At 35.6% G+C, this 20179-nt stretch overlaps 1 pseudogene; it reads left to right on the top strand.

Annotated features, from left to right (window-relative positions):
- Nucleotides 1–7552: 7552 nt before the first annotated feature.
- LOC138442957 (EKC/KEOPS complex subunit GON7 pseudogene) lies at nucleotides 7553–8454 on the top strand (annotated as a pseudogene).
- Nucleotides 8455–20179: the final 11725 nt, after the last annotated feature.

The following is a 20179-nucleotide window of genomic DNA, read 5'->3' on the forward strand; positions in this document are numbered from 1 at the left end:
TAAAGGATCATTGAACTGTTTATAGTCTCCATACATACCGTATTATAATTCAGTTGGCATTTAAAAGGTAAATTAAGATTAAAAAAAATTGCAAAATGTATTTTGCTCACATCTTACATCACTTTTACAGTCATGTCCATCTTTGAATTTTGTATTTTCCATTGATTTGTGATAACATGCCTCTACAGATGCTAAATTATTTTATTTTCAGAATGTTTGAAATTAGCATCATTATTTCCAGTAACATAAAAAAATGACATTTTACTCTGGTTATTTTTTCAAATTAAATCCCAAAGAATTAATACTTAGTTCATCTAGCAAATGTTAGCATTTGTATTAATTACCATTTGTTCATTTTTTTTTTCATTTTATGTTCCTCAATTTTTTACGTTTTTTTATTTCTTCTAAATTTGCTTCACAATATTTTATCTTATCATTGCTTTAGTAGAAGGGTTCTTCAATTTAATTGATGTTCATAGTGTTTTTCTTCTTGAAATATGGGAAAGTTTCTTTTTATAAAGAAATCAGTCTTATAAGAAGCTACTTAAAACACATTCTCTTATAGTATGAAGCCATTTTGTAGTTGTTTTTCTTGTGCCTATAGGTTTCAAATTTTATTATCTGGGAATTGTGATAATTTTCTTTCTCTCTCAAACTTTTCTACTCCCAAATTCTTATTTTTTTCTCTTTCTGATTGTATTCTCTACTCTGTTTGTAAAAATAACACATATTTTATGGGGCCTTTATTAGGGACAACCTGATTTTTTCAGAATCAGTCTGAATAATAGGATGGCTGACTGAAAAATAAAAAAAGTTAGATGTTTATCTTTGATGGTATTCTGACAAAAGGAGAGAGGAGAATTATAACCGTTTTAATAGTTATCATGGTGTTTTCTATAAAGTGTTGAAATAAATTGTTTAGAAATTGGAATTTTTGTTTCTAGAATTGCATATTAAGATCAAAGTAATCTATATCAGAATTTCTGAGTTAGAGGGGTTACTCTCTGAGGAAACTAAGGCCTGAAAATAGAAGTTTGTTTCTAAAGATCACAAGATTAATCAAGGTAAGGATCTGACTTATTCCCAAATTGATACTGAGGCAAAATTTATTGCAAAGTTATTTGATAATCTAAAAACAATTAATTTATTATGAATTAAATGCATATAATTTGACAAAAATATTTTAACCATCTTTGAAACAATGCTTATTCTTTTGAAATATTTTGGTAACCTCCTTTTCTTGGTCCAAAATAAAGTAGACTTTAGCATCCAGTGTGTGCATGCACCTATCAGTCAAAATATAATATTACATACATAGACCTATTTCATTTTCTTCTCTGAATATCTATTGAAAATTTCTGAATATTTTTCACTGCACAACAGTGTTTTCTTATTTTGAGCTCTACTTTTAACTACCTTCGCAAAGAAAAGACTCTAAAAACCTAAGTAAATTGGTAAATTTCTTTTCAGGTTGCCTTACATTTGATTATAATCAGAAGTCATTATGACCATTGTGTTTTTATTTTGCTGTTCTCATTTCTAACAAATTCTGACCTGGATAGATTAAACTTACTAATAAGCATTAGTTCATCCATGATTATGATTAACATTTCTGAACTTGTTCTTTAAGAATAGGAGATTTATAGAAAAATACATCAGGCTTTGTGAACTAGGTAAAATATATTTGAGTTTTGACTACAAATTCTGTAAGGTCAAGTAATACAAAACTAAATTCAACAAATTACCATCATTATGCATACTTACCATTTTTGAAAGTAAGCCAAGATTGTTTAGGTAGAGTTACAGTAGGGTTAATGGCTAACCTTACTTGTAAGCATCCCATAATTGAAGACTGAATCACTTATGTTCATAAGCTAGTTAAACTGTTGACATCCTCTTTCCCTCACAAAAATGTTCTTATGGTCTTGTACTTAGGTGAGGTAGACAATCAATTTCAACTTCTCTAAGCAATTTCTCTCTTCCTTCATATTTTACTTTTTTTAACCTGAAAATTTATCATTAATTTAAAATAATGAACATACATTGACAAGCAATGGATCAATGCTACCGTAAGATACATATATCATAGTTAGGCTGTTTCAATTCATATGCAGTTCAGTCATATTTACTAAAATGCTTTACATAATGAATGACTTAGTAGTCAAAATGGTGAATTAGTATGTACTTGTTATAATTGTCTTGATGCTCAAATGCCAGAAGGGTGAAATAAGTAACAGAAGATGGATTAAAGCAATAAATAATAGGGAGTGGTGGGGACTGTGGCCAACCAAAGAACAAATAATATGTATGAAGTGTCATTCCCTATTTAGGTACTGAAGACTGCTGCTACACAAGAATGTAAGCAAATTATTGCCAGATCTTCCTGTTTTAAAAGATTGATAATACAGACTTTTGCTTGGATCTAAAAATCTCTATTTGTAAGGAAAATGAGTTACCAAAATAAATCATGTATGTATATGTTTGTGTATTTGCGTGTGTGTATGTGTGTGTGAGAGTATGTGTGTGTGTGTGTGTGTGTATATATATATATATATATATATATATATCTCCCAGATCAAAATCCTAGAACTATTATAGGCCTTCTTTCTTTTTAATAATGAAAAAAATATTCAGATATTCACTTTAATACCATCTGTGTGTATTTATAATCTTACGATATATAAGGTATCTTTGTAGACTCATATATATGAGCTTACATCCCAGTCTATGAGTAGGCAAAAGTTATAGTAAAACTCTACCCTTGGTTGGAGACTAATTGTGCCATAAAAACACAAAGGCAGAGACCTAAATACAAGTGTGCTTTGCTTGATAGCCAAGGAAGGAAATCAATCACGATCAAGATCAGTACCAGTGGTGAGATGATTTCTTCCTACCTCATATTCCATCAGAATATCAACTGAGGTATTCAGATATTTCTGCTTAAGAAGCCCTAAGTAGAAAGCACCTATAGTAGAAAATACTTTTGAATGGTGGTGCTGGAGAAGACTCTTCAGAGTCCCTTGGACAGCAAGGAGATCAAACCAATCAATTCCAAAGAAAATCAACCCTGAATACTCATTAGAAGGACTGAATCTGAATCTCCAGTAGTGTGAATCTGAAGCTCCCGTAGTGTGGCCACCTGATGCAAAGAGCCAACTCATTGGAAAAGACCCTGATGCTGAGAAAGACTGAAGGCAGTAGGAGAAGGGGATGGCAGAGGATGAGATGGTTGGATGGCATCACTGACTCAAGGGACATGAGTTTGAGCCAAATTTAGGAGAGAGTAAAAGACAGGCAAGCCTGGAGCACTGCAGTCCATGGGGTTAGAGACTTGGATATGACTTATTGACTGAACAACAACAAATAGTCGAAAAATGGGGAGTTGGGCATAGACTTGTAAGGTGATTTCTGTACAAGTAAGCTTTAACTCTTGTCTTTTCATTTTAAATAATTTGGGTATTGTTACCTCTTCCATGACATGTCTTGGAATTCCCTGATAGCTCAATTGCTAAAGAATCTGCCTAGAATGCAGGAAACCCTGGTTTGATCCCTGGGATGGGAAGATCCCCTGGAGAAGGGAAAGCCTACCCACTCCTGTATTCTGGCCTGGAGAATTCCATGGACTTTTTAGTCCATGGCGGTCACAAAGAGTTGGACAAGACTGAGCCACTTTCACTTCTCTTCACTTCACTTCAGACATATATTTATTTGCATATAAAATATTTTGAAGAATATTAAAATTACTATCATGAAGATATGTGCCATTTTATTTTGTGGCTTCCAAGGGAGGAGGCCTGCAATCTGAGAATTAATTAGCCTTTATGGTTTGTTGGGAGATGAGATATTGAATAATATCCTCTAAACAGAGAAGGAACTTTAAAATGGAAGGATGCAACTCTATGAATTACATTTATGAAGTTTATCATGAATAGCACACATACAGGCATGATTTCGTGGACAAGATCCAGAGGCATTCAGAGCCACACTCCACTCTGCTGAAAGGGTTATAGGGCTATTTCAAAGGGGCCAAAGCTAAAAAAGTATTTTATTACCAAGTCAAAAGTATGTTAGAATCACCTGGAACTGGGGCTCTTCCCACTCCCTGGGTGTCTCATGACCATTAACCATCTACATCAGCAAAAGACATATCTTTGTTTCATATCAGATGAAGACAAGGGTAAAAGTTGACAAGCAATTTATCTGGCTTGGGCACATTCCCTGTGAGTAGGCTAAAACTCAGCCATTCCCACAGACATAGAATGGAATAGGTCTGCAGGCCTAAGTTGGCGCTAACAGTATGAAGTCAGTGTGGTTCGGTGGTGGATTGGATTGTAATATAGTGTGACTCTTAAGCCCTGATGCAATAGAGTGGCCGAGGCCAGTGCAAAACATACAGTGCCATTAATATATTGTAGCTTATATCTACATTCCCATCTTTTTTTCAAGCTCTGAGGAGAACTATGCACCTTATCATCAAAATATATTATTTACAGAAATTGGTTACAAATTTGCACTCGTGTGCAACTTAATAAACAAAGCATGTTTTTATTTGCTGCATTGCCACATTTGTTAGAGCCCATGGTGGTATATATGCTGGAATTACCTCATATAAATAAATAAGAAATTAAAAATTATGCACTATTACAAGTCCTTGAACACTACATAGGAAGGAAAAGGAGAAATAAATATGAGCAATATAGGTTTAAAAAAAACTGTCATACTGTAGCAACTATTTTTAAAGACTTGTAGTCTTCCTTTATTTCAATCCCCTTGGCTATTCTGAATTATTTCAATGGTATATATTTATACTATATAGAATCCGATTGTGTGTTTATCTGGAGGCAAATTATAGGATGTCTTTCATGTGGAAGTCTATTTTTGATGTTCCATTTTTCACACTAAAATCTTGAAGCTGCCTGAGTCAATGGTCTGAAACATGCTGGTCATTTTTATTGCAATGTAAAATTTGGAATCTTTCTGTGGCATAAGCAGAAGGCAAGTAATCTATTGATATTACAGTACACAAAGATTTTGTTTTTTCCTATGAGACTTGTATTCCTGTTTTCTGTATGTATGATTACTATCATTGGAGTAATGAAAAATAGCATCTTAAGTTTGTGTGTGTGTGTGCTTGGGTATATTGTGTATGGCATAGCTTCTTAGACTGGGAATTTAAAATAGTAGATAAGGGAAATAATTCTGGAGTTAAAGCGGGTGGTTTTAATACAGGCACTCACTCTGAGCACAATTTGAGTGATTCTGAGAAAATCATTTACCCCTTTTAAACCTCACTTTTGTTAAATGTAAAGTGATAATTAAAGTTTCTAATCTGAAGAGTTATTACCAGAGTTAAACCAGATGAAGCATGTGGAGTACTGTATATCTGATGCTTGTTAACTCCTCTTATTATATTTAAGATTAAGTACATATCTGATTATGGGCAATTAGCTTTATTAATCATTTAATTATTTTATTGTCAACCGTCAACACTGAAATTTGCTGTTATCTGGGGGAAGTTACTTAATCTCTCTGAGCCTCTGTTACTCATTTGTAAGTAGTTATGACCTATTTTGTTCTGGTATCTAAGGAATAAATGAGATGGAGCATGCCAAGTGTTTAGAACTGGGTAGCACATGGTAATCTCTCCATAACTATTTGATACATGATAATCACTTGATTTCCCACTAAATAGATTTTAATCTGTGAATTATGATGGAATGCTTTTCATTTAATTGTTCTTATTCTTTCTTTTACACTCCTTTATGTTTTCAATGAACTTTCTTACATAAATTTAATTATACACACACACACACAGACAAACATTGTCAACATCATCATCATTATTTCCCTTAAGAAACAAATAGCAAGTGTTGAAGAAAAGGGAGCCCTTGTGCACTATCAGTAGGAATGTAAATTGTTAGAGCAGTGTGGATAACAGTATGGCAAGTCCTCAAAAAATTAAAAATAGAGCTACCATATAATCCAGCAATTCCACTCCTAGATATTTTCCCAAAGAAAATAAAAACATTGATTACAAAAGATAACACAACCCTTTGTTTATTGTAGCATTGTTTACAATAGCCCAAATATGGAAGCCACTTGTGTCCATGATATATGAATGGATAAAGAAGATGTGCTATATATGTATATATAATGGAATAATACTCAGCCATAAAAAGAATGAAATCTTGCCATTTTTGACAACTTAGACCTAGAGGGTATCATGCTAAGTGAAATAAGTTACAGAAAGAAAAATACTGTATGATTTCACTTATATGTGGAATCTGAATGAAACAAACCAGAAAGCAGAGACATAGATAGAACCAACAGGTAGTCAACAGTGGCCTGAGAAGCGCGGGAGGAAAAGAGAAAAGTAGGCGAGCGAGATTAAGAGATCAACTTTCAGCTAAAAAAAGCGGTTAAGGGGATGGAATACACAGCGTTAGGAATAAAGCGAATAATAATGTAGTATCTTTGTATGGTGAAAGATGGTAACTTACTGTAGTGATATCTTTGTAATATACAGAAATGTTGAATCACTGTGTTGTATGCCAGGAACTAACATAATGTTGTAAGTCAATTATAATTCAAAAACAAATAAACTCATAGAAAAAGAAATCAGACTTGTGGTTACCAAAGACCAAAAGGTGTGGGGAAGAGGGTATTGGATGAAGGTAGCCAGACAGTATAAACTTACAGTTATAACTGTGTCCTAGGAATGCAATGTACAAAATGATAAATATAGTTAACACTACTGTATGTTATACATGAAAGTTTTAAAGAGAGTAAATCCCAAGTTCTCATTGAAACAAGAATTATTTTTCTTTTATTTCATATCTGAGATGATAGATGTTCAGTAAACTTAGTGTCTTAATCATTTCATGATGTGTGTGATTCAAATCATGCTGTACACTTTAAACATACATGCTGTAGGTCAATTATATCTCAATAAAATTGGTAGGTACAAACAAAAGCTTATGAGAAAATAATATTTCTTTATAAATGTACATCATCATATTTTCTCTTAAATCAGTTACTAAATTTATTTGATACTAAGTAGGTAAAACACTGCACAACAGTTTTCAACCTCAAGACAAAAATCACCTTATGGATGAAATGATCAATGGCAGAAATGTTGCTTTACCTCACGTGTTTCACCAGGACCATACTGTTCACTTGAGACATATGCATTGAAATGCACAGAAGACAATTGTTCTTAAAAGGGGTAATATAAAATGTATATAGGAAGCAAACCATTTGAAAATTATTTCTATTGTCAAAATGAACAGGCTATTGCTTTGAGGGGTATGCTTCAGTGGAAACCCTTGGATATAAACTCTAGCACTTGATTCTGCTGGAGCTTCCCTGGTGGCTCAGGGGTAAAGAACCTGCCTGCCAATGCAGGAGCCACAGGAGACTTGAGTTTGATCCCTGGGTGGGAAAGTTCCCCTGGAGAAGGAAATGGCAGTCCACTCCAGTATTCTTGCCTGCAAAATCTCATGGACGGAGGAGCCTGGTATGCTATAGTCCATAGGGTTGCAAAGAGTCAGACATGACTGAGCGTGAGCAGGATGATAATTCTGCTGGACTCATGAGTCCTCTCTTGCCAGTATCTCTGCCACTTGTACTAATCACTACACAGCATCGACAGGCTGTGTGGAACATCCTTAGAACGTCCCAGACGTGGTAAGGACAGCCTGGGGATGAGTACAAGGAAATGAGTCAGTGTCCAGTGATATATAGAGGTTGCTCTTAGTACACAACAAATATATTCATACCTATCCATCTTACTACAAAACAAATTTATCTCCAAGTGAGAGTACTAAAGCTTGTTTGGTAGATGCTATTATCTTTTTCATCTTCAAATCTCAGCGTTTTATTATTTTCATATGTTTCATGGGCCCTTCTCTACTATTGCATTATACCCTTCGTTAATTAAACGTATATTTCACACTCTTGTAGGAATGAAGTGATTACAAAGATTGGAATTTGTATTGCCATCTAAAGTCAGACTAAAGATATTTGATTATTACAGCAGGTGATATTTCCTTTAATTTTGGGGAAGGAGGCAGTAAGAGAGACAAGTTATTCTCTGAACTTAAAAATAATTTATTGACTGTGGCATGCTCCTGAAGCTTTGCGGTCGCTAAGGAGCTGTTACAGGGTGAGTACCTCAGACTGGAAGTGCAGCGACAGCAGCTAGGGGTGCCTTGTGAGGCGGCCTGGGGCGTCACCGGCCCTTTCCAGGGCTTATCGGGTGTGGCTCAGATGAGGGAGCTGGTGAAGAAGCTCTTTTGCTCTCAGGTACAGCAGGAAGCAAAGGACCGGGTGACGGTGGCTCCCGATGAGGTCTTCGCCGCTGATGATGAACATGATTCAGAAGATGAAAATAACACTGATAACAGAACTAACTCAGACGGACCATCTGCAAAATGGCAAAATACACCATCTTAACTAGCTTTTGTGAAATTTAAAAGACTGCTACCGTATCTTATTTACCACACACTGACATTTAAGGAGGACTTGTAGTCTGATTTGGAAAGCTTCCCCCAACCCCCACCCCCCAACCCTGACCCCGGGATGGTGTTGTTAAAAAGGAAACTTTTCTTCTGTTTCCATCAAAAAGTGAAAAGTGAAAGTGAAGTCCTTCAGTCATGTCCGACTCTTTGAGACCCCATGGGCTGTAGCCTACCAGGCTCCTCAGTCCACGGAATTTTCCAGGCAGGAGTACTGGAGTGGGTTGCCATTCCCTTCTCCAGGGGATCTTCCCAACCCAGGGATTGAACCCGGGTCTCCCACACTGCAGGTAGACACTTTACCGTCTGAGCCACCAGGGAAGCCCAAAGAAAGACATAAATGCTTAGAAATGAATCCCTTTTCTTGGGTGAGAAGTCAGTTTCAGATCATGGAAATAAAATAGACATTTAATAATTTATAATATCCAGTAAGTTGGCAACTGAATTCTTACTTTATACTTTTTAAATACCCATGGGTTAAATTGTGTGGTGTCTACATCTTTTAGCTTTTGCTTCTGTTATAAAAATATATGTCAAAGTTTATGGACAATAACATTTCAAGGAACTGACATGAGCAAGTGATGAAAATAAGGTGTTAACTTTAAAAATGTCAGGTACTTCCTTGGTGGTCAAGTGGCTAAGACTCTGCAGTCCCAATACAGGGGGCCTAGGTTCCATCCCTGGATGGAGAACTAGATCCCGCAAGCTTCAGCTAGAGTTTGCATGCCACAGCTAAAGACTCAGCATGTGGAAATGAAGATCAAAGATTCTGCACATGTGCATCTAAAACCCGGTGCAGCCAAATAAATTAACCAGTTAATTAATTTAAATTTAAGAATGACAATTCCATGTAAGTAGAAGGAAAATGGGAATAGTGAGAAATACTGAAGAGAAGGAGAGACCTTCAGAGAGAACCAAGAAAACTTCGAATCGACACCTGAACTCAATATACAGATTTCTGGGGAGGATACCACTCAACAGAGAGATGTTTAACTTGTACCTTAAGAGAGTCAAATTGGGGTGTGCTTTTATGCTGTGATATGCTGTTTATATTAAAATGGAAATGTCTTTATGTAAGCAACCTGTGCTGAGTATAACTTAGGTATTTCATGTCATTCTATAGCCAAACTTTGATTTTGCTTAATAAGGAACTATCAAATCCTTTAAATATATATGTACATATTCTTAAAAAAAACCTATTATGTTTTACTTCTTTAGTCTTTATATTATTTCTTGAAGTATTTCGTTCCCAATATGTACATGAGTTGTTTATTTTTTAATATTGTTATGGCATATTGTCCTAACAAGACCTTGAAAGGAAGCATGCATACTCCTTGCAATGTGCACTTTAATTCAAATTGACAAATATATCTGCTCAAATTAAAACAATCAGCAGGATGTGCTTGACCATGATGATGCAGTTCATAATTTCAGTGATTTTTAATCACATCTATCCATGAATTAAAAGTTGATATTTTGGCTCTATCATTTATGTTATTTATTTTTCAACAAAAGTACATGGACACAATTAGTATGTACTCTGGGCTGAGGGTTAATTTGGGCACTGTTTTTTTCTGTTTTCTTCTGTAATACTCCTTTATATCTCAAGCAGTTTGCATCACCTATTGAATAAATATATTTAGAGACTATACAGGACATGTGCGAATTAATGAAAGAAGAAGATCATTGTTCCCCTGTCAGTTAATCTCAAGTATAGCATCCTTGTTTCCTGGCAGTGGCAAATGGCATTCCTGCTATCTCACTCTCCTTATCTCCCTGTCCCTCTTTAGATTAGGGAAGTTTTTACCTGAAGTTTTGTCAGTTTTGGATCTAAAAACATTCTCTGGTATGTGGAAGTCTCAGTTTCTTTCCTGTATAAAGGAAAAAAAAATACTCCTTTCTTTTCAGCTTTGCCCTGAGTCTAAAATAAGAGGATGCATATAATGAATACAGGATAGACAAATGTAATTCTCCTCCTTTCTCATTTTGTTGGACCTAGTAATTAACAGTCACAAGAGAATCCCTTAACTATAAATTTAATTTGAGATGCAATTACAAGTATATGTTGGCCTCTGAAAGAGAAATTGATACTTGATGAAGGTGATTCTTACTGGAAAGAATAGAATCACATGGAAAATTAGAGATTTCAAAACCGTGAGTATAAAATCAGGACAGAGGTCTCCATAGTTTCAGAGACTGATTGTATGGCACTTAGGGATTATTATGTCCCCCAAATTATAGATTAAATATATGTTTTAGAAATGCTTTGGAACAAACTAATTACAGTTTTTAAAAGATAGAGAAAAAGGAAAGAGTATACTGCTTTGGGGTTGTAAACCTGACTAACAAACTATGGAGTGTGCAGCATCATTGGCGCAATTAAGGGTACACTGACTTTCTCAAAAGTTACATTGTTTTTGAGAAGAGAAGTCCATCAGTGTACATAATTCAGGGCTACAAATTTTAGCCTGAGTAAACTGAAAGAATGTCTAATCTAGATACAGCTAAGAGACAAAGGATCAATGATCAATTTCAGTGAAGACATCATGATCAGAGACATTATAATCAATTTCAGTGAAGTAGTCAGGTAGTAGGGCAGTATCTGGAATCATGATATATTTCAATAGAAACCCCAGTATTTAAATCTATTATTATATTGTTAACATATAAGAAAACTAGAGAGAGTGAGAAAAAATTAGGATGGCAGAGAGATAATTCTGGAGAAAAAAAAATACAAGGATTTCAGTTCAGTTCAGTCACAATCATGTCTGACACTTTGCAACCCCATGGACTTCAGCATGCCAAGCTCCCCTGTCCATCACCAACTCCCGGAGCTTACTTAAACTCATGTCCATTGAGTCGGTGATGCCATCCAACCATCTCATCCTCATCTATCGCCTTCTCCTCCTGCCTTCAATCTTCCCAGCGTTAGGGCCTTTTCCAGTGAGTCAGTTCTTCGCATTAGGTGGCCAAAGTATTGGAGTTTTAGCTTCAGCATCAGTCCTTCCAATGAATAATCAGGACTGGTTTCCTTTAGAATTGACTGATTGGATCTCCTTGCAGTCCAAGGGACTCTCAAGAGTATTCTGCAACACCACAGTTCAAAAGCATCAATTCCTCTACAAGGATTTGGAATATAGTAAAAAGCATTAAAATTCCTTTTATATTTCCTCACCTAAATATTTATATAAAAAGTAAATGTAGTATTAATATATATTTGAGACTCATCATGTGTAAGTGTATTTGAGGTGAATATAATAAAATCTATTTAGAAGTGGCAATCTTCCAAATCTGAAAAATGAATTGCTTTCCCAGTCCTTACTGAGACAGATATTGGGGAGTAACCTTACTAGTGGCAAATTAATGATATGTAACCCCTATCCACACTTACAAATAAATGCAAATTTTGCCTTGAGCTAACAGGCCAGGGCTAGCCCTCAATAAGGGCAGAGAAGGAGGGCTTCTTCACTGATTCATCATTTTGAGCTGAACTTTAGTGTCCTCCATGTTCCACTAATGCAGAGATAGGGCTGCAGCTTTTCTTTTCATTTAAAATAGCAGGCTGAGTTTGGGAAGAAAACTGCATAATTTGAGAAGAGGGGTGAGGAGATAGGGAAGGCAGCATTTTATTCACTAAATAAGTGCTGCTTATTCAGCTGTAACAAGCCAGTAAAGTTGGAGGTTGCAAATGAGAGAGGAGAATCACTGGGGCCTCTATTAAATTCAGCTTCTGTTCTTGATTCAGTTTTATCACTTGCTAGACAAAGCTTGGATTTCAGCGATTTAGGGTTCACAAATTCAGACCAAGTTCTTTCCACTCAGTGAGCTGGGTCAGTTTGTAACCAGTCTAACTTAAAATTCATAAATATGACTTGTTTAATCTGTGGTGTAGATTGAGAGTCACTCAGGATTTTAAATCTCCATTTACTTTCCATTCCTGCAATGCTCCAGCATGAGAAAAATTCGACTCACACACACTGGGGCACTCTAGCTGATTTTGCCTCTGAGATATATTCAGTGTATTTTGGTTCCTTCATTCATCATTTCATACTACCCTTGATTGAAACTGCACCTGAACAGAACTCTCCCGAGTTACTCAGACCTGCAAAGCTTAAATCTAGTCACAGTTTATGATGGAGACAGTAACACATAATGAAATGCCATTAATTCACACATGTAATATTGGTTTCTAATTTGAAGCATCACATGTAATTATCAGTAGATTAGTTACTCAGATTCATAGTCTGGTGACTAGGGGGAAAATGCCTACTTCTACAACCTGAACTGTAAGAAATTAGAATGATGTCTATTTCTTATGAGGGCAACTACAAAATCTCTGAAGCCTTCACATTGTTATAGATTTATGGCTCAATCCATAAAGAGAGCTCAGGAAAATCAGCTCTGCCACTTGTTATTTCCCTGCAACTCTCATCCCAGACAGTGTTTGCAAAGAGATTCATCATGGAAAAAAGCATTTTCTTTCAGTGAAACAGTTAGAGGCCATTATCCTGCTTTATTTGAGAGTAAAGGGGATCAAAACATGGCAGCCATATTTCTGAAGCCTTGGCTTCTGGAAATATAAAGGAGTTCAGTGTTTGATCAGCCTTTTAGGGGGCATGCTGATAATTCAGGGCATGGACTTCCAACCTCTGATTCTGTGTTTACTTAGTTAATGTGGAACATTTACCCCCCTAGTGCAATCATGCTTCCACTCACGTCTGTTGTGCAAGGATAGTTTCAGCAAGTGTTTTTGAATTCTGGGAACTACAGTCACAGGCATATTGAAGTTACAGCTGCATATTCAGAAAGACTGGCCTCTCTACAAAGGAGTATAAACGTTTGTGGAAAACATTGTCTCTTTTGGCTTCAAAGCACCCACAGCCAGTCAGCAGGGAAGTATGAGGATGTCAGGTAAACATAATCAAGCCATTTGTGGAAAATGTGAGCGGAGAAAGAGGAAGGGTAATGAAGCATAGAGAGAGCCAGGCTGTTTCCCAGTCTATTTATCTAGATTGTCTTTCTCTAATTGGTTTTCTCCCTGGAGGTTAAAAAAAACAGAGAGGGTGCTGGAGGGAGAGAAAGAGAGAATTTCAATATTATAAATCTATGCTTTATTACTGCTGCTTTCAATTTTTTTCACAAAGAAACGTGTAAGGCATTGTTGTGGAACCCAGTAGCAAATCCATAGTTACAGATTTCTCAGCAGTTCCATTATAGACCTTGTTCCTGAAGATTTCTGTTACAAAAGTAAAATACTTGCTTTCAGGTAAAATTGGCATAAGCATTCTCAAGCCAGGAGGATTTTGCTTTGCTCATTATTTTTTAAAAATCCACAACAAGTGATTTTTTGTAAGTTTTTTTCCTCTAAAGACTTTTATTTACCTCTTACATGAATGTTGTGAAAACTCTCAAATTCAAGGCCCAGTTTATTAACTATCTAGAATATAATTACAAAAGGTGGTAATCTCCTAAACTCAAAGTTTTCTTTCTTTCTATCATAATGAATCTAGTTGAATGTCAATCATTGATGAAAATGGGAAATAGGGATGATCTGGATAAATACAGTTCCCAATAAATTCCTAAATTTCCTCAAAACAAGTAGTTTGCTTCTTTCCTTTGCAGCATGAATCAATCAGACCAACAAATAAACTGAACTTATTATTGACCAGGAGACTTTTGTAGAAACTAATATCTGTGGCCACTGATTTTTATTTTGGCTGGCCCCAAATTAATTCTTTTCTCTCACTAACACTTTGCTGGTTATTACACTCAGTAGTTACATCTGATAAACCTGTAAAATCTTCTGATTTCCATGAGATGTTGTCTTCAGTCAGCTCTTGTATTGAAGTACAGGAGCATTCTCCAGCACCATGAGTTTCACTTTCTCTTTCCCTTTCAGAACCAATCTTAAGTTTTTTTTTGTCTTTTTGTTGGTCTGATATTCACATCATCTGAATCAGAGCTATAGTCTAAAGAACTGTCATCTTCTGAGACACTAGTATATATGTTGTTCAAACAATCAGAGAAAATAACTGCAAAAGATTTACTGAAAAATTCTTCATTCCAAATTCTTCATTCCAATTTGCTATTTGTTTCTTAAGGGAAAAAATGATGATGATGTTGACAATGTCTGTTTGTGTGTGTGTGTGTATATAATTAAATTTATGTAAGAAAGTTCATTGAAAACATAAAGGAGTGTAAAAGAAAGAATAAGAACAATTAAATGAAAAGCATTCCATCATAATTCACAGATTAAAATCTATTTAGTGGGAAATCAAGTGATTATCATGTATCAAATAGTTATGGAGAGATTACCATGTGCTACCCAGTTCTAAACACTTGGCATGCTCCATCTCATTTATTCCTTAGATACCAGAACAAAATAGGTCATAACTACTTACAAATGAGTAACAGAGGCTCAGAAAGGTTAAGTAACTTCCCCCAGATAACAGCAAATTTCAGTGTTGATGGTTGACAATAAAATAATTAAATGATTTTTGAAATTTTGTGTTTATAATATACACAAGGTTGGAACAAAAACCTTATAGAGCAAAATGTGAATAATAACAACAATCATAAGTTTAATAATGAACCCTTGTTCAGTTTTAAGTTCTATCTTTTCATGGTGATGTTAGTTGTATTACTCTCAAAAAACCTATTAATAACATTTCCAGTCAATACTGTTTGGGTAACAAAAGACATATTAATATATCTCAAGTCAATAATAACTAAAAATAATACTATCTCTATCAACTTTCAAGAATTTACATTATCGTGGAGGAAAATAGTCATTATAAGCAGTAAAAAATAAGTATATTTCAACAGTGATCTAAAATGAGGTCCAGACTTTTGGGTCGCAGCCATTCTGACTGGTGTGAAGTGGTACCTCATTGTGGTCTTGATTTACATTTCTCTAATAATGAGTGATGTTGAGCATCTTTTCATATGTTTGTTAGCCATCTGTATGTCTTCTTTAGAGAAATGCCTATTTAGTTCTTTAGCCCATTTTTTGATTGGATTGTTTATTTTTCTGGAATTGAGCTGCATAAGTTGCTTGTATATTTTTGAGATTAGTTGTTTGTCTGTTACTTCATTTGCTATTATTTTCTCCCATTCAGAAGGCTGTCTTTTCACCTTGCTTATATTTTCTTTTGTTGTACAGAAGCTTTTAATTTTAATTAGATCCCATTTGTTTATTTTTGCTTTTATTTCCAGAATTCTGGGAGGTGGATCATAGAGGATCCTGCTGTGATTTATGTCGGAGAGTGTTTTGCCTATGTTCTCCTCTAGGAGTTTTATAGTTTCTGATCTTACATTTAGATCTTTAATCCATTTTGAGTTTATTTTTGTGTGTGATGTTAGAAAGTGATCTAGTTTCATTCTTTTACAAGTGGTTGACCAGTTTTCTCAGCACCACTTGTTAAAGAGATTGTCTTTAATTCATTGTATATTCTTGCCTTCTTTGTTGAAGATAAGGTGTCCGTATGTGTGTGGATTTATCTCTGGGCTTTCTATTTTGTTCCATTGATCTATATTTCTGTCTTTGTGCCAGTACCATACTGTCTTGATGATTGTGGCTTTGTAGTAGAGCCTGAAGTCAGGCAAGTTGATTCCTCCAGTTCCATTCTTCTTTCTCAAGATTGCTTTGGCTATTCGAGGTTTTTTGTATTTCCATACAAATCTTGAAATTATTTGTTCTAGTTCTGTGAAAAATACCACTGGTAGCTTGATAGGGATTGCATTGAATCTGTAGATTGCTTTGGGTAGTATACTCATTTTCACTATATTGATTCTTCTGATCCATGAACATATTTCTCCATCTATTAGTGTCCTCTTTGATTTCTTTCATCAGTGTTTTATAGTTTTCTATATATAGGTCTTTAGTTTCTTTAGGTAGATATATTCCTAAGTATTTTATTCTTTTTGTTGCAATGGTGAATGGAATTGTTTCCTTAATTTCTTTTTCTACTTTCTCATTATTAGTGTATAGGAATGCAAGGGATTTCTGTGTGTTGATTTTATATCCTGAAACTTTACTATATTCATTGATTAGCTCTAGTACACCAGTCAGAATGGTTGAGATCCAAAAGTCTGCAAGCAATAAATGCTGGAGAGGGTGTGGAGAAAAGGGAACCCTCTTGCACTATTGGTGGGAATGCAAACTAGTACAGCCACTATGGAGAATAGTGTGGAGATCCCTTAAAAAATTGCAAATAGAACTTCCCTAGCCCATAGCCAGGTGGCTAATACCACGGATGGGAGGATGGTGGGTCTGTTCACACACGGGGCTGACTCCATGCTTAATCTTTGACCCTAAAAAAGAATTCTGTGTTATGGTGGCTGTGATACCAAAGATACTGTATCGACCAGAAGAAGCTGTATATGATTACTGGGCCCACAAATTGACTCTTAATCAACAAGAAAGAGCTTATAAAGTTAAGAGAGAGCCCATTACTGCCATAACCATAGCAACTATGTTCAGTCTGGGAATAGCCGGGCCGCAACTGGAATAGCAGCTCTGTCCATGCAAAGTCAAGGATTTAACTCTTTAAGAGTGGCCATAGATGAAGACATTACCCGTACAGAACAATCTATTAGTCATTTAGAATCATCTTTAACTTCACTTATCTGAAGTGGTCCTGCAAAACAGGAGAGGTTTAGATCTGCTTTTTCTGCAACCAGGAGGACTTTGTGCAGCCCTAGCAGAAGAGTGCTGTTTTTATGCGGATCACACTGGAATAGTCAGGGAATCTATGGCCAAAGTGAGAGAAGGATTAGCCCAATGTAAAAGAGAACGTGAGGCTCAACAAGGGTGGTTTGAGTCTTGGTTTCAACAGTCCCCTTTATTGACCACCCTAATCTGGGACCCCTATTAGTACTTTTATTAATGCTTACCTTTGGCCCATGCATTATCAATAGACTTGTAGCCTTTGTAAAGGAACGCATAAATACAGTACAGCTGTTCGTGCTTCGGCAACAATATCAGACTGTGTCTCAGGAACCAGAGGAAGATTCCTCTGTATGATCTAAGAACAGGGGGGAATGTCAGGCAGGCCGGACGGCTCAGTGAGGTGCATAGCACCAGTGACCGGAGTCATGTTTCCTGTTAGCTGGGAAGAAAAAAAAACAGCATTCCTTGACCAAATTAGGAAGACTTCCCATACACACCAACCAGAAAGAGACAGGACATGCATTCATCCTGTCTAGCCAATCATGTAATGCCAGCTACTCCTGTAACTGAGACAAGGAACTGACTGTATATAAACCGCCATATCCCTTTGTTCGGGGTCCCTGTCGGATTCTGCTGTGTCGGATGAGACTCGGACCCTAGCGCGCTAGAAATAAACTCCCTTCCTGCCTTTTTGCAAAAAAAAAAAAAAAAAAGAACTTCCTTATGACCCAGCAATCCCACTCCTGGGCATACACACCGAGGAAACCAGAATTGAAAAAGACACATGTACCCCAATATTCATTGCAGCACTGTTTATAATAGCCAGGACATGGAAACAACCTAGATGTCCATCAGCAGATGAATGGATAAGAAAGCTGTGGTGCATATACACAATGGAGTATTACTCAGCCATTAAAAAGAATACATTTGAATCAGTTCTATTGAGATGGATGAAACTGGAGCCAATTATACAGAGTAAAGTAAGGCAGAAAGTAAAACACCAATACAGTATACTAACACATATATATGGAACTTAGAAAGATGGTAATGATGACCCTGTATGTGAGACAGCAAAAGAGACACAGATGTGTAGAGTGGACTTTTGGACTCTGAGGGAGAGGGAGAGGGTGGGATGATTTGGGAGAATGGCATTGAAACATTTATACTATCATGTAAGAAAAGAATTGCCAGTCTATGTTCGATGCAGGATACAGGATGCTTGAGGCTGGTGCACAGGGATGATCCAGAGAGATGATATGGGGTGGGAGGTGGGAGGGGGGTTCATGTTTGGGAACTCATGTACACCCGTGGTGGATTCATGTCAATATATGGCAAAACCAATACAGTATTGTAAAGTAAAATAAAGTAAAAATAAAAATAAAAATTTACAATAAAAAAAATGCAATAAAATGAGGTCCAAGGTTCCTGGATAGACTTTGAGGAAACTCATGAATCTCTGACATTAACTCTACAGATTTTGTGCATGCGCCTGCATGTGTATGAATATACCTGTGTAAGAACATGCATATGTACTCATTTTTTTTCTGACAAAATCAGATTGAGTCAATGATATAGAAATTCCATTAGTTTTTAGGCAATATGTAACTCTATAGTATAATAATATGTAACTATACACATTTATGTGTGCTTAGAAGTACATTAGTACTTCTTACTAGTTCAACTAGAAGTACCTAATACTTTTACTAAAACCTAATATAATCTGAAATGTTCTTTTAAATATATAATTTTTAGCTATGTATTCATCACTTTATGGAAGAAAGAAAATGGTGAGGATAGGAACTTGTAACAATATATTGGACAAAGCACCACTGAATATGAACCTTGAATAAAAACATTTATAAAAATTATAAAATGAATAGGAAATATTTTGTAATAGGAAAAAAGAGATTTACTCTCTGATCCCAATGATATGAACTTGGGTTACACACAGATTTTCTAGGCCTCACTGTCTTCACGTGTAAAATGAGGCTGTTTATGGCTCTAGCAATATATTGGCTTTTGATCAATGAGGATCAGTATTCATTTTTTTTTCCTATCCCATTATATGTTGAGAGAATTTCACTGAAAAGGCCAGTTTAATCAAATTTGTTCTGAAATGTTTAGGTAAATTTTCAATCATTTTGGTTGTAAAGTCTGATGAAGTTTGGGATTTGGATCTTATTTGCTTTTCTTGACTTCCCTGGTGGCTCAGATGGTAAAGCGTCTGTCTACAATGCGAGAGACCCGGGTTCAATATATGTATATATATGTATATATATGTACATATATGTGTATACATATATATTTTTTTTTTTTTGACTGCTCTGGGACTTAGTTGCAGCATGCAGGATCCAGTTCCCTAACTAGGGAACCAACCCTGGCTCTCTGTGTTGAGGACAGCCAGGGAAGTCCCTAACTAATTTTGGTTTTGTTATTTCTTTCTTCCTCCAAGACAACAAAATAGCAGAAATAAGGAACTTTTCTTTTCTTTTTTTCTTTTTTTTTTCTTTTTTCCTTTACAAAGATTAGCAGTGATCTATTACTGATTGTGAATATCAGAGAAAGTCAGAGATGACATGTGCTAAGGCCAACAGATCTGTCTGTTAGTCTTCAAAAGGTTATGAGACATCTCAGAGGTGCCAGAATACATGGGAAAGCCACTAGAATGCTATTGAATGACATTAGAATGAAAAAAAAAAAAGCATGACTGGACATTAACATTAAATATGTCTGTGTGATCTTGGACAAGTTACTTAACTACTCTATTGCTATTTATGCACCTATGAAATAAGGATATAAAGTTATGAGGATAAAACATTATAATTGTTATGCAATAATTACAAAATTATTTAACTATTATATTATTTGTCATTTTTGCTTTCATACCCTTAAAGTGATAGTGAAAGTCACTCAGTTGTATCCAACTCTTTGCGATCCCATGGACTATACAGTCCATGGAATTCTCTGGGCCAAAATACTGGAGTGGGTAGCT

The sequence above is a fragment of the Ovis canadensis genome, chromosome 6 (genome assembly GCF_042477335.2).
Source record: "Ovis canadensis isolate MfBH-ARS-UI-01 breed Bighorn chromosome 6, ARS-UI_OviCan_v2, whole genome shotgun sequence".
NCBI lineage: Eukaryota > Metazoa > Chordata > Mammalia > Artiodactyla > Bovidae > Ovis > Ovis canadensis.